The 16,352-nt window shown below is 46.0% G+C and overlaps 1 long non-coding RNA gene across 1 annotated transcript; it reads right to left on the reverse strand.

Annotated features, from left to right (window-relative positions):
* Window positions 1-2,661: 2,661 nt before the first annotated feature.
* On the reverse strand, window positions 2,662-5,352 carry LOC146685330 (uncharacterized). Its single transcript, XR_014916855.1, has 3 exons — window positions 5,150-5,352; window positions 3,396-3,846; window positions 2,662-3,301 (listed from the first exon to the last, which is right to left on the reverse strand). It is a non-coding gene; the product is annotated as an uncharacterized LOC146685330 (long non-coding RNA).
* Window positions 5,353-16,352: the final 11,000 nt, after the last annotated feature.

Below are 16,352 nucleotides of genomic sequence, written 5' to 3' on the forward strand. Positions count from 1 at the left end.
GATACTGACGAGTGAAGGATCAATACTGAAGAGAAGCAGTTGTCCAAATGTTAGACAACTCACACACACAAATACACAATGGTAACTGTGTAACTGTGTGAGTCCACGTACATGAAGCCAAAGTTCAGCTCTTATCAGGTTGAACTGTGGCTGACTCCTGTGTCAGCCCGAGCAGAGCCGGTGCATCACGACGATGCGTTAGAGAAAGACAAAGACATCTTCGTTTAGAAGTAACCGAGTCCTGAAGTACTGGCTTTAAAACAAAACCACAAGCTTGCACACAAACAATAAGCTCAGGACAAGATGAAGGTCATGCTGACCATCTCCAACAAAAGACACTGTGAGGAAGAGTTTGCCAGATTAAAGATTTCCACTTTGAAAAACGTTGAAAAGCCATCTAGAAATGTGGATCATTATTTCTAAATGTGGCTGAAAAGTTTAATAATAACAGGATGTGTTAGCTTTTTTAAAACGTGGCCTTACAAAGTGAATTATAATTTGAATACAATCCACAAATTAAAGCATATTCCAGCATGCAGCACATGTACATACATATACAAGCTCCTCACATGCATGCCTGTACACAAACACTCGTGTGATCAACAGTCAAATGGTGAGCGCATACCCAGAAAAAAACAACTGTGTTAAATAAAAGTTTACCACCATAAAGAAGAGTTTCAGAAGATTTATTTGAATGACCCACAAACTCACTACAAACCTGTGGTTGGCCGTAGTTCAGGTCGGAAGCCTGGTTGCTATTTTCTGAAGCACTCAAAGGCAGGGTGCCGAGCACTGAGTGGTGCATGAGTAAAAATGTGAGTTACAGTATGTAGATGGGAAAATGGTCATGAGTGATTTTGCAAAAGAGCATCAACACGATGCATTATTGGGCTGTTCATTTCTCAGGTGTACGTTGATAATACAGAGACACATGCGGCTGCTGAGTTTGAAAGCTGAACTGGGGACATTCAAACCTGTCAGAATGCTGAACTGCTCTGTGTAAAATGATCAAAACGGAAACATTTATGGAATGAAGTCCGATTTTTGTGCTTTCCAGATTAGAAGCGGCAACAAGGACCAGAGTTCGTGGAGCCAACACTGCATGGCTTGAGCTGGAAGAAGGAAAAATATCACCTTTAACATCATTTTGGAAAATTGTCATAAGTTACACTTCTGGTGCACACCTCAGATGCAAGGCTCATCTTGGCTGTAGCTACATGGCAGAATCAAACAGAGTCTTTGTACTTTTGTTTTTAACAGCTTTTGGGAAGCATCAGTGTCACACATCTAACTGTTACATGGTTACAGGCTGCACGGCTGTTGCAACGTAGCAACAACAATATCTTTTTGCTTCTGTGTTCGGCAAGCCAGCTTATGAAATGCAACAATGTGATTGTGCCTGGCTGCTATTGTAACACATTAACACACAGACGTCGCCGTCCTGGGTTTGAACCTGTAGTCCGACTACACGTTCCTGCAGCTGTTGGAAATGACATAAAATGATTAGATGTCTGATTTTTAAGATTCACTTCAATAGTGCACTGTAATAACATCCTTACATGTTCTACCTCGAATAAGAAGTAAGACTCAAAGTGTTTGTGTAGTGTTAAAGCATGTACAAATATAAGACTGAAAAAGACAATGTTACGGTGCAGTATTGAAAATTAAGTAAAAAACTACAAACGAAGTATCTTTGTCGGATAAGACGTAAAAACGTCTGCCGTGAGGCTCGCACGAATTAATGTGAGCTTGAAGAGATTCTTAACTTGTCTGATATGAAAATGCTACAAACAGAAAATGTGACCAAAATTGAGAAAATGTGCTTCCTAATATCAAAGTGATCATTCTTTGCCTTCATATGGACCAACCCTACTAATCTCTTAGCGTCTCTGTGTACTGTATCCTGCTGCTGAGCCTCTCTCAGGTCATTCGGCTGGTTTTTCAGTGTATTTTTCTCTTTATTACCTGTTTGCATTTTTTTCTTTGGTTTTGCATGAACCTCGTAAAATCAGAGTGTGGTAAAAAGAGGCCGAGGTGCACAGTGTGCAGAGGTCGACAGTTACTACAGACCTCCAAACTTCATGTGGCCTTCAGATGAGCTCAACAACAGTGTGCAGAGATAATAGAATGGGTTTCCATGGTCAGCAGCCAAGCGTTGGATGCAGTGGTGTAAAGTACGCCACACGGACTCTAGAGCCGTGGAGACCGGCTCTCTCACGCTTCTCTGTCTGGAAATCTGTCGTACGAGTCTGGGCTTGGAAGTTGCCCGGACAGCGGTGCTTGTCTGACTGCGCTGTGCAGTCAAGTGTAACATTTGACGAAGGGGGAATTATGGTGTGGGGTTGGTTTTCAGGAGTTGGACTCGGCCACATCAAGGTCCATAATGACATGGATGAGCGAATTTGATGTGGAAGAATCTGACTGGCCTGCACAGTGCTGACCTCTAGCCCACAGAGCACCTTACAGAGATTACAAGCCCAACCTTCTCATCCTACATCAGTGTCTGAGCACACAAACGCTCTCCTGGAATGGTCAGAAATTCCCATAAACACTACAAATCTTTGTAGAAATTTTCCCGGAACAGTTGAGTCCACCTCCAAAGGGAGGGTGACAGTATATTAAACCCTTTGGATTAACAAAGAGAAGTCAGTCGAGTTCAAATGCACGTGAAGACAGATGAGCAAATACTTTTACTTTTAGTTCATAAATATTGTACCTTTTTTAAAATTAATTATCATCAACACAATCTGCAGCATTAAAGCAATTTATACAATGATGAATCAATAATTATCGTACAATCACATCAGCTGTGATTCTACATAAGTACATTTTTATTTAATTTATGTGTATTTTGATATAAAAATGCTTTGTTACATAGAAATAGACTCCTGTGTAAAGGGTCTATACATACACACATATAGATATATAGTATTAAGCATTGAAATAATTATATAATGATAGATACACTTACTTCGAGTCTTTCTGTGGCCCAGCTTGTGTGCCACTCGGCTAAATCGGTTTGTTTTTTCTGTAATTGTTGCAGATGTTTTATTAGGATTAAACTCTGACTAAATAGACAATATTGCCCAAAGAGCTCTATTGTAACGGTGCATCTGTTAAAGCTTTGCTGAAAAAAGATGCCTGGTGAATATGATGTTTCTTTATGTCCTTGCCGGTCTCTCTGTTGGAGCTCGGCTTGGTTTGCTGTCCTCCACTGCCCTCTCCTGTTCTGTCCTCTCATTGGACGCGTGCCGTCTCCAGGCTCTTCAGCTCGTCTGCTTTTCAGCTTCTGTTTCTTAACCTTCAGGATAAAATGGTCAATTTTGTTTGTTTTGTTTTTTCACCAGTTGTTTGATAAACTCTGGATTAAATGTATGAATACTGAGTTCATTTACCTCCTTTTACTTTCTTGTCCTTACTTCTGTTTTCCTCCCTGTCCCATCCTTCTCTTCTCCTCTTCAGATACTTGGGCAGAAGAGCCCACAGTGCCAAAAACCATCATGTCACACCCCCTCCGTCCACCTGAGCAACCGAGGCCACAGCTGCAGTGATCATTGACGTGGTCAGAGGAAGCACGCATGCACACACACACACACACACACACACACACACACACACACACACACACACACACACACACACAGGCAAAGGGAGCTGGAGTGGCAGGTCTGGAGGATTCTGGGTCAGACCTGGGAGGTCTGATGAAGATAAGGTGGGACACCAATACTGGGCCTCTTCACCGCTCACTGGTCAGCACACTGCTGTGCCTGGCCGTGTGTGCATGTGAGGGGATCAGGTCTGATCTGTGCTGATTTTGTCGACTCTCTGTCCCCTCAGCAGCATCTCCTGACAGGCCGTCACACCATAACCAGGACAAAGACCAGAGAGGGGGAAAGAGCAGAACAAAAGAAGAGAGAAATCACTGCGAGCACCTGTGTGGCCTGCTAATAAACTCATAGCAGAAATACTACATTTTCTTATGCATAGCATCATTTAAAATGTAGCCAGTTATAGTCAATGTAACATTTTCATTCATATTCTAAATTCTGCCTTTAAGGATGCCATTTATATCCTGAAGAAAACTCTATTTTTCCCATTAGTATTTTCTAGACAGTATAGACATATTGGAGTTCTAAACCCTTAATGTCAAAGCTTTGGGATAAAACTGGAGATGGCACGATACCACCTTTTTATGTCCAACAGCATAAATTTGGATATCTGCCAATACCGATATAAATCTGATAGAATCTATTTTTATAATCAATAAAGCTGTTTTTTTAACATCTTGCTGCTTTTTGTAAAAGTTCGTACTCAAATTAAAAAAGACAAAACACCAAAACTATTCTGTTACACTTGTATGCAAAAAATATACAGCACCCAAAATATGTCACAGTTCAGCAATACTGATGTTTTTATTGAAACTTTTAGCAGAACTTTAAATCCAAGTATTTAAAGTAATATTCAAAAGTAATTTAAAATGCAATTTTATGCAGATTTAATTGGTTCTGAAAAAGAAGTGCAATATCAGTGTTGGGGAGATAGCTTGTACTGGAAGGACTGTAAGGTGCTAGTTCAGGTTTGCAGCTACCACTCCCTGGAGTGTCGGCCAGAACACTGCTCAAGGCCCAGATGAATGTTCAGAAGGGAGACAATGAAGACACCGAGGATAGTGCAGACTCTTGTATTGACTTCACACAGTTGAAGGTAACAGGGATTGTCAGAGGAGCAGGTATTGCATACAGGTTTTGGTGCGTGGGCATGGGTGTGTGTGTGTGTGTGTGTGTGTGTGTGTGTGTGTGTATGGTCTCTGAAAGGAACAGAAAGAAAATACTACATTACTAAAGTGTTCACAACAATATCTCCAGAGTACATCAACATAAACACAGGCGGGAAATAAACTAACATCCCCTTTAATACCATAGGCCATATATTACCCACGACTCACGCATAGACCCACTGAGAGAGCTAACCAGGTACACAGCCATACCCAACCACACGGCAGGAAAGTTAGCTTAGCTTAGCTTAGCTTAGCTTAGCTTAGCTTAGCACCCGCTAGCGGCACAGACAGAAACATAGTCATTTCCCCCCTAACCTTGGTTACAGTCCCAAACACATCTTATTATCACATCCTCACACATCACCAACTTACGTTGCTCATTAACGCACACTTCTCAAGGAATAACCAATTCTCTGCCGGTAATCTGGAGCAGAAAAGCTCAGGTGCTTTGCCCACGTTTCTCCCTGGACATAGTCTCTCATACAAAGCGGTGGGGTGACCTCTACTGGCCACTCTAAAAACTACAGGTGAACTAACAACTGAACAGAATAAAACCATAACTACGGGGCCTTTTGTACAGCCGCCCCCAAATGTATGAAGTACATTTGCTCACAACAAAAGGCACGGTGATTGTCCTTTGTCTTCGTCCGGGAGGGCAGGCAGCACCACCAGCCTCGCCACAGGTCGGGTGAAGGTCCGGTCCTTCACCTTGATGTCAGCAGACCTGATGTGCCCGTCGGGACTGGGGTGGACTTTGGAGATGCAGCCCACGAGCCAGGAAGCACGAGGCAGCTGAGGATCTACGGTCATCACCACCAAACCTTCTGTGACATCTGCGGGGGATGACCGCCATTTCTGCTGAAGCTGCAGGCTTGGAAGGTACAGCCGGACGAATCGAGACCAGAAGTGGTCAGCCAGCACCTGGGAGTGCTTCCACCTCCGGCGACTCAGGAGCTCTTCTCTGGGATAAGCCACTTGAGGAAGTGCTCCGTCAGGCCGCCCCATCAGAAAGCAGTTGGGGGTCACTGGATCAGGATCACTGATGTCAGACAGGACATAACCTAGTGGTTTGGAGTTCAAGATGCCCTCCACCTCCACAAGGACCGTGTGGAGGACCTCTTCTTGAAGGGGTTGGGATCCTACTGTAGTGTAGAGTGCCGTCTTGACAGACCTAATCTCCCGCTCCCACACTCCCCCGAAATGAGGAGCCGCTGGTGGATTGAAGTGGAAGACGATCTTATGGGGAGCCAGGAGCTTCTGCAGGTCAGAGGTCATGGCTGCAAAAGCTGCTTGGAGTTCCCTTTCTCCCCCACGGAAGTTGGTCCCTTGGTCTGAGTACAGCTCAGCTGGAGTTCCTCTCCTGGCAATGAAACGTCGAAGTGCCATTAGGAAGGCATCTGTATCGATGGAGGTTAGGACATCAAGGTGGACCGCTCTGATAGTTAGGCACTTAAAGATGATGCCCCACCTCTTCTCCACACGGCGCCCGATTTTGACCACAAAGGGTCCAAAACAGTCCACGCCTGTCGAATAAAAGGCAGGTTTGTAAAGGCGGAGGCGCGCAACTGGCAGGTCCGCCATCTTGGGAACAGTTGGTCGGGCTCTCCATCTGCGGAACTCAAAACAGGTCCTTTGAAAACGCCTAACTGCTTCCCGGCCTCTCAGGATCCAATGAGTGCGCCGAATCTCCGCGAAGACCCTCTCTGGCCCTGGATGGCGCAGGCGACTGTCGACGTCCTGGATGAACAGGCGGGTGACTGGATGTGTCGGATCCAAAACTAAAGGATGGGAGCTGGTAAATGCGAGATCTTCAGAGCGGCGAAGACGTCCACCTACACGGATGACCTCATTCTCGTGGTCGAACTCAGGGGATAGTGCGAGGAGACGACTGCTGCGACTGATGGATTTCCCCTGCTTAAGAAGTCGATACTCCTCAGGGAAGCTCTCCTGTTGAGCTTCTCTCAGGACGTTCATCTCTGCTCGAACATAGTCATAAGCCGATGAAGTTCCACCGCCTTTGGCCGCCCCATGCAACTGCGTAATAGCAGCTTCCAGCAGCTGTGTCCAGGTGTCATATTTGCTGAAGTTCGAGGTGGCGGGGTCGAAGGTGGTAGAAAATCCACAAAAGGTCTCTTTACGGAGCTCAGATGGGCCTGGAGGCTCAGCCAGGGTGCCACTTGGCTCTGGAGGCCACTGTTCTGGACCTAGGAGCAGGAAAGGAGGCCCTTGACTCCATCTATTGGGTCTGGTCAGCTCAGGAAGGGACTTCCCACGGGTTATATCATCTGCGGGGTTCTGGGCTGAATCCACATAGCGCCAGGTGTGCGAGTGAGTTAATTCCTGGATCTCAGCCACGCGGGTGCCGACGAAGACCTTGAAGTGGCATGACTGGGACCTCAACCAGGTGAGTACAGTTGTGGAGTCAGACCACAGCACTATCCTCTTTATGTCCAGAGTGAGCTCATTTCTAAGGAGACGGGAAAGATGAGCTCCGGAGAGGGCACCACACAGCTCAAGTCTAGGCATGGAGAGAATGCGTTTAGGGGCAACACGGGAGCGAGCCATCAGGAAGGCTAGATGTGAGCTGCCATCACCTGTCACTGTTCTCATGTAGGCCACTGCGCCATAAGCCTGCTCTGACGCATCACAGAATATGTGAATCTCTCTCTCACTAACTGACTCCGTGATGTGCTTTGGGAGATACGGGCGAGGAAGCAGGACTTGTGCAAGGAACGGCAATTCCTCTTCCCAGGTTTTCCACTGCTGGAGTAGTTCTGGCGGAAGCTGCGGGTCATCCCATCCCCTCTGTTGATCCCAAAGGCGCCTCACCAGCATCTTGGCTCGGGTGGTGTACGGTAGGATAAAGCCAAGTGGGTCGTATTGGCTTGCGAGAACCTTATAAATATTCCGCATAGTGGGGGCGCCATAACTGATTTTGCGGTGTCTGTAACCCAAGGTGTCCGTGGGGAAGTGCCAGCTAAGGCCCAGAGTTGGCTCAGAGGTGTCTGATTTGTCTTGAGTGAGCCAAAGTTCTGCACTTGTGGATCTGAGGTCTTCAGGTAGGTGGCCAATGGTGCTGGGTTCATTACTGGCCCACTGGCGAAGGACAAATCCAGCAGAAGACAGGAGGGCTCTTAGCCTGTCCACTAGGTCCCGGGCTTCTTCAGGGGTCGGCACGCTCTGGAGAAGGTTATCAACATAGAAGCACTGTCCCACAGAGTGACGTAGCGGATCATCTCCTTCTGTGTGGTCCCTGGCGTGGCGCTGCAGAGCAAAGGTTGCACAGCATGGGCTGCAGGTTGTACCGAAGGGGAGGACCTGCCATTCATAAATGGCCACCGGTTCCTCGGGGTGCAGATCCCGCCACACAAACCGCAGGAGGGAACGATCCTCGGGAAGAAGGCAAATCTGGTGGAACATACCTTTAATGTCACCACTAATGGCTACGGCATGCTCTCGAAAGCGAAGGAGGACACCAAGGAGCGATGCGCTCAGGGTAGGCCCAGGTAGAAGATGTTCGTTGAGGGCTTGGCCTTGGAACTGGAACGAACACTTAAACACAAGGCGATCTTTGCCATTGTGGCTAACAAGGTGGTGAGGGATGTACCATGACTCATCTGCTTGAGCAACCTCAGAGGGGGACACCTTAACCACCGAACCGGCCTGGACCAACTTCTCTATCTCCGCCCGGTAGATCTTAGCTCGTTCTGGATCTTTCTGGAGCCTTCTCTCCACACTTCTCAAACTGGGAACGACAGCGTTAGGGCTAGCTTTAAGGTGTGGCATGTTCTCGCGGCGAAGGAGGGGGGTGGCATAGCGTTGGATGCCCTCGACATCTACACGAACTGTCTTCTGCTCTAGCAGGCTAACTGCATAGTTATCTTCTCTTGAACGGGTAACCACCTTGCCTTCTGGCACCGGGACAACATCTACCTGCCATAACTTCTCTACATGTTTGAGTAGCTCACTCACCTGGGGAGGAAGGGCGGTCGTGAAGAGGCACTTGTGTGGCAACGAAGAGGAACCTATAAGGCTGGAGGGACCCTGTAGTGTCCACCCTAACCTGGTGCACATAGCAGCAGGACCACCCGGTGGACCAAGACGGACAGCTTCAGTTGGAGTGATGAGCTGTGGGTGGTCACTGCCAATAAGAAGGAGAGGTTTGACCTTCTTGAAGGACTGGAGAGGCAGGCCTCGGAGGTGTCTGTACTTCCGCTGCAAGGACTCCACTGGGTAGCTGTGCTCGGCTAGGTCAATACGGGTGGCGGTGAAGGCGTTGCGGACTTTGTACTTCAGCTTAGGTTTGCCACCAGGGGAGATCTCAAATGAGACACATGATCCATGCAGAGTTTGCACATCTTGCCTGATAGTGCGCAATGGAAGTGTCTCTGGGATGCCTTGAAGGTCAAGCTTCTGGGCAGCGGTGGGTAGCAGCATAGTCCTCTCTGACCCATCATCCAAAACTGCGTGAGTGCTCAAAGTCTTGCCATTATGGTGAAGGATGACTGGGACAACCTTTAACAGGACTTGGCCGCTCTCTGTAGGACGATCGAGGTACAGGACGCCCGTAGGATTCTCACCTTCTCGTGGGGGAGCAGACACTGGGCCATGTGGCTTCAAGGACTTCGAATTCACGTCGTGAAGGACCTGTAGATGACGACCCTGACACAGGCTGCAGGGTTTCTTGAGGGTACACTGTGCTGCCTGATGGGAGCGTGCGCAACGCCAGCACCTCTTGTTAGTCTTTATCCAGTCTGTGAGCTGTTCGCGACTCAGCTTGATGACCTCCTGACACTGATTCAGGTGATGGGCACGGTTATCGCAAAAGGCGCAGTAGGGTTGCTGCCTAGCTTTGTTTGGAGTGGTACCTAGTGACCTGGGTGAGCTCTCTGCACTGTGAAGAACCGCAACAGAGCGTCTGCTTGGTCTGACATCAGGCTTCTCTCTGGTGATCGCTGGAGTGGGCAAGCCGTCATAGTCCTGACACCAGGATTCGTACTTTAACCAGGTAGCCAGGTCATCCAGGGTGTAAGCCTGACCAGAATGGTTGTACATGCACCGACGGAAATCAGCTCTTTGCTCTGAAGGAAGGAGTCGAGCCACATGGGAGCCACACTGGAGTTCGACCTCCCCATCAGGGCCTAAAGTCTTCAGCATGCCCACGAGCGACTGGATGTGGAGAGAGAATCGCTCAAATGCGGCTGCATCTCCTCGGCGGATGTCAGGTGAGTCCATGACAGCAGCAATTCTTCTCAGGGCAAGCTGGTGGGGCTGCCCAAGCCTGTCGTTAAGAGCGTTCATAGTGTCACTGAAGGGCGTGGCAGAATGGAGGTAAGCGTCCGCTATCAACTTTGCTTCCTCCAGGTGTAGGTGATCTAACAAGACTTGGTACCTGAAGAGCTCTGAACTCTCCGGGGGCAATAAGTTCTCTAGCGCCATCTTTAGACGAGCAAATTCCCCAGGATCACAGCGTGAGAGCTTGGGAATGCTTGGACGAGGCCCCCTGTAGGTCAAGAAAGGAGTAGATGAGGACGGGGGTGGAGCTGGCAGTGGTTGCAATGGAGGGGGGTGTGCTCTCGGAGGCGGCGCTGGAGGGTAGGTGATCCTTGGCTGAGGAGAAGTGAACCCTGGCCTAGATTCATGTGGGGGGATGATCTGACTCTCCTGTGCAACAATAGACTCCCTCTTCAGATCCTGGAGCTCTTTCATCATCGTATCGATGCGGTCCGCCACTGGACCCTGGCTGGAGACAGACTCCTCCTTGAACAGGAGGAGGTGGTGGAGGCCAGTCCTCTTCCTCTTCAGCAGGGGGTGGCTGGAGATGAACAGCAGGGGCTCTGGGCGGTGGACTGAGCTGCAGACTCTCTGCAGCTCAGTCCACAGCTGCAGCAAACTAGCATGAAGGGCCTGGAAATTAGCCAGTCCGGCTCTCATCTCGTCATGCGACTGCTGGAACAGGAACCTTTCACGCTGTATATCTTCTAACTCTGCTCTCAATGGTGTGACATGGCCATGTGAGCCGTCATCAGAGGGATCAGATGGAGGATGGTGGAAAGAACGGTTGTCGCCTCCTGTCTCACTTTCCTCCTGGTAACCTGCACCAAGCCCGGGGAAGTCAGTCTCATAAGCTTCATTGCGGAGGGGACGACGTACATTAAGCCGTGGGTGCGCACCAAGAGCTGAGAAGTTCTGAATATCATCCATCTTGTTAGGGTAGAAGCAGCTTACATCTGGCTCGAAGGACCATTAATGTTGGGGAGATAGCTTGTACTGGAAGGACTGTAAGGTGCTTGTTCAGGTTTGCAGCTACCACTCCCTGGAGTGTCGGCCAGAACACTGCTCAAGGCCCGGATGAATGTTCAGAAGGGAGACAATGAAGACACCGAGGATAGTGCAGACTCTTGTATTGACTTCACACAGTTGAAGGTAACAGGGATTGTCAGAGGAGCAGGTATTGCATACAGGTTTTGGTGCGTGGGCATGTGTGTGTGTGTGTGTGTGTGTGTGTGTGTGTGTGTGTGTGTGTGTGTGTGTGTGTGTGTGTGTGTGTGTGTGTGTGGTCTGTTGCTCATCAACGCACACTTCTCACGGAATAACCAATTCTCTGCCGGTAATCTGGAGCAGAAAAGCTCAGGTGCTTTGCCCACGTTTCTCCCTGGACATAGTCTCTCATACAAAGCGGTGGGGTGACCTCTACTGGCCACTCTAAAAACTACAGGTGAACTAACAACTGAACAGAATAAAACCATAACTACGGGGCCTTTTGTACACCAAGGCAAGCATGCTTTCAGTGACAATGGCCAATTGTGCTACAAGATGGCAGAATTGGATTTATGATGGTTGAAAACAAGCAAGAAGCTTAATGACACGGTGCCTTAAACGGAGAGAGATCACTTTGACTTTGTTGTTTTAATTGTCTATTTTTAGATTTTACTGGGCAAGCGCTGCTTGCCTTGCTTGTCCTGAAGGGAACAAAACTGTGACAGAGGTACTGTGAGACCACAATTTTAAGAGTTTTGATTTGAAAATGATCTGTTCAGGGTTTTTTAAATCAACAATTCACAGTAACAGTTGTCTCAATGTGCTTTATGTATTATAAGGTAAACAACACAGAGAGCATAAAAGATGGCTGTAACTTATGGGTCTTATGGGTGCCTTAAACTTGGATTCTTTGTAACAGCCATGACCAGGCAAACCTGGCAGCCGCAAAATGACTTTCGGTTGTATCAAAGTGTATGAAAAACTTCCCTTAGCTTCTTTTCGCTGTCACTTCTGCAAACACTTTATTGATAAGCTTATAGGTTCTGTTGTTACATTCAGGTGATATAGAATTTATTTTAAAAATTATAGTAATTCTACGTGGAATAAATTGGGATTATTAGCCAATGAATGTGCAGTTTCTCTTATCACAGATGGTTTCTTTATACTGTCTATGATTAAGATCTGACAATAGTAGAAAGAGGAACCAATCAGATGATCCCTCTGAGGAAGCACTTGGCTCTGATGGGAAGACTGAAGATGCTTGTGGTCAAAATGTAACCTAATGCTCACCCTACCTCTAAGGGGTGATATAGCATGGAGGTGGGTGTGTGGTGCTGTGAAATGTTTTGCTATTTTGGGGAAACTAATAATAGTAGAAGAAAACGATTTCTACTCGACCCAGAGGTAGAGCAAAGCGGAGAGAGTCTAAGGAGCTTGGAAAGAAAAGCGTCTGGATTTCTTTAGGTTGCTTGGAGACGTTTCACCTCTCATCCGAGAAGCTTCTTCAGTTCTAGGGTCAAATGGTGGAAAGTCCCAGATTCAAACCCAGTGGGAGTTTCCCCCCAAAGACCCCCTTGCGTGGGTTCCCTCCGGGTACTCTGGCTTCTTCCCACCGTCCAAAGACATGCAGCTTGTGGGGATAGGTTAATTGGATAATCCAAATTGTCACTAGGTGTGAATGTGCGAATGAATGTGAGTGTGAATGGTTGTCTGTCCCTGTGTGTTGGCCCTGCGACAGACTGGCGACCTGTCTAGGGTGTACCCTGCCTCTTGCCCTATGACAGCTGGGATGGGCTCCAGCGGCCCCCGCGACCCTGAAAAGGATAAGCGGAAGCGAATGGATGGATGGCTGGACCCCCTGATGATCCTCCACCTAATCACATGAGCCAAGGTGTGGAAACGGGTGTAGGTCACAATCAGCCAGGGTTTCGGGTGAGCTCATTGTGAAATCCTGGCCCCACCCTATCATGTGATTTCCCGAGGTCAGATGGCCCAGGATGTGAGTGGGCATTAAGGCGTCTGGGAAGGATCTCAAAACTGGATTATAGATGGCAGACAGACACTTACAGGAGCCAGTTAGTGTGGGCAGAGCACAGGGACAGTTCAGGGGTTGACCCAGAAGAGGAGGAGAAGCTGAGATGAGAAATCCTCCAGGCTCAGCATCAGCTGTTAAGTTAGGTGCTGGAGGTTGACATAGCTTGGGTACTTGGATGCTGAGTTGCTGGTTTGCAAACCAGATAATCACGATGAGATTTGACTGCTTGGTTGTAAGTTTGTGGACCAGGCAGCCATGACAAGGCTTGGTTACTGGTCCTTAGTGTAGCCTCATGAAGCATGGAATTATTACCCAATGGAGGACTCTGAAACACGCTGGTGTTAACACAAGATGCACCTTTTGCTAGGTTTACTGAAACACCATGAAATGCAAAACTCCACAAAGCAAGAGGAAAAACAGAATCCAGAGTTTAAGGTCGATGCTGAGACAAACACTGAGTGGAAGACTGTATGCATACAAGAGGGCAGTTATGAGAAGTGAAAGCACCTAGGAAACAAGAACAGCTGAAACCAATCAAGAATAGTGAGACAACGGATGGAAAACAAATACAAGGCGCAACAGACAACAGTGTATAAAAAGCAAAGAAACAAAAAGGCACTGCAGACGCTATATTAAACTGACACAATAGACTTGGGGTAGAAACAGAACCCAGATTACAAAAGTAATCAGAACGAAAGATTAAAAAGCCAATAAATAACCTAAAATACAAACATTACAAAAATGAGAACCTTGGGAACCATTTCCAGACACAGTGACAAAAATATTTACAATTTTTCATTAATGGTATTCTACTGAATGCTCGAGTAAATGCTGGCAGTTTCCATTATTTAAATATTTTTTGTGTATTACTGAATCAAATAGAGAATAAAAACAATTGATTGTAGTCTATGGATGTCACATGCATGTATGCTTCCTATTGCATACATACAGTCAGCATGTATGTTTATGTACACATACATGCAAACAGAGTACATGAAGCAGAGTGGAGTGCTCCTGGCTGTGATCATCAGCAGGACAGCAGATCTTTCGATCTCTCAATGTAAGCATTAACTACAGAGGTGGGACCAAGTCATTGTCTTGCAAGTCTCAAGTAAGTCTCAAGTCTTTATCCTCAAGTCTCAAGTCAAGTCTCAAGTAATGTCAGGCAAGTCAGAGTCGAGTCTCAAGTCACTGGTGTTAAAGTCCGAGTAAAGTCACAAGTCTGAAACTTTGAATTTCAAGTCCTTTCGAGTCTTTAAAAAAAAAAACGAAAAAATAATGTTGCAGTTATGCTAAATGTAAATATTAGACCATGTAATTTTAAAATCTGTGTTTTTCTCAACACATGACAAAATAGTGAACTTAGAAAATATACACAAATTGTGAAATTGCACCTCTTTAAAATGCAGCTCAATTAAACCTAGCTCCAAGAATAATTTTCACCGACAGTTCTGAGATAAGCTGCATGTTATTCTTGGATGCGGTTGTAGGACCGGCTTTAAAATCGCATGACAAAAATATCATACATATTAAAAAAAACTGCATCACCAACGTAGCCTGGACAACATTTGCTAGTTAGATGAAGTCAGCTATCTCATCTTAGCATATTTATTTCAATTCAATTCAATTCAATTCAATCTTAATTGGCAGACTTCATGTCCATAAAAACAAGACAAAAAAAAAAACAAAAAACACACACACACACACACAACACTCCCCCCCCCCCCCCCCCCCCAACACAAGGTATACACCATTAAATATATATATGTATATAAATAAGTATCTAAAACATTTGTAAAAATATAAAACCATAATATATATAAAACACAATTACTTAAAATAAATCAATAAATACACAAACACTTTAACCAGTGCTTTCTGAGACTGGATGAGTAACGGGAACCACTCACTGTCGGATCTGTAAGTGCTAAAATTATACTGTTACTCGAACCATCCAGTCGTTCTCTAAAATTGAACATTAGCTTCCTTAAAAGTGCTTTAAAAGTCCAAACACCCACAGCTACAAACATCTGGCTGGCACTACCACTTCTAGGTATCCTGCAAAGGATTCTCATCGCATCATTATATGCAACATGCAGCTTCTGCATGCTACATTGTTTGTAGTATGACCACAAGGGGGCAGTATATAGCGTGTGCAATACGCTTTAAACAAAGCCACTTTAACTGGAAGTGAGCAAAAGCTGAATTTGCGTGCAATAGTATTTGCCTGCACATAGAGCTTACATCGTTGTCTGTATATGTCATCATCATCATTCATTTGCTCAGTAATAAAGTGACCGAGGTATTTCACCTTTTTATGAACTTCAAGAGTTTTTTGTGCCAGTTTAAACAAAGGGAAATTTAGCTGTTTATCCTGCTTGGTTCTACATATCAAAACAGCACTTTTAGCAGCATTGTACTCAATGTCATATTGCACACCATATTCAGTACAGACATTAAGAAGATCCTGTAACCCAGCACTGCTTGGACTAAAAACAACCAGGTCATCTGCATACATAAGATGATTTATCAGTGCTTTACCTAATATACACCCAGTGTTACAAGCTCTCAGCTGTATGGACAAATCATCAACATACAAATTAAATAAAATTGGAGACAAAATCCCACCCCGTCTAACACCATTGCTGACACCAAAGGGGGCAGAAATACTGCTTCCCCATTTAACCTGCATGTTCTGATGAGCGTACCAGTAAGAGAGAATCCTCACGATGTATTGAGGAACTCCCCGTCTCTTCAGTTTATCAAAAAGTTTTCTGTGGTTCACTCGATCAAAAGCCTGAGAGGCATCAATGAAAGACATGAGGACAGATGAATTTTTAGCCCTGTACAAACTGACTATTTCCTTGAGTGCATATATGCACATGTCAGTGCCGTGCTTTGAAGCCAAACTGATTATCCAGAGAAGAGATGAACACACTAACTCTATCAAACAAGATTCTTTCTAACACCTTAGATAAAATACTGGCTAGTGCAATTGGCCTGTAATTATCCAAACAGCTCACTTTTGCAGCTTTGTCCTTCATAACTGGTACCAGTAAAATACACAGCATTGAGTCTGGTAATATGCCATGAATCATAAACCCAGTGCAACAGAGTGCTAAAAGAGGAGCTAGCCTTAAACTAGCATGTTTTAAATGTTCTGCAGTGATGTGATCCAAACCAGAGGATTTATTATCAGACAACCTATGAATGGCTTCATATACTTCATGTGTCCTTACACTTATTGTGTCATTACTCATGTCAAGATTGTCCTCATAT

Source organism: Copadichromis virginalis, linkage group LG19 (assembly GCF_057382275.1).
Source record: "Copadichromis virginalis isolate Kocher_CV1m ecotype Utaka linkage group LG19, C_Virginalis_male_GT1.1, whole genome shotgun sequence".
In the NCBI taxonomy this organism is placed as follows: Eukaryota; Metazoa; Chordata; class Actinopteri; order Cichliformes; family Cichlidae; genus Copadichromis; species Copadichromis virginalis.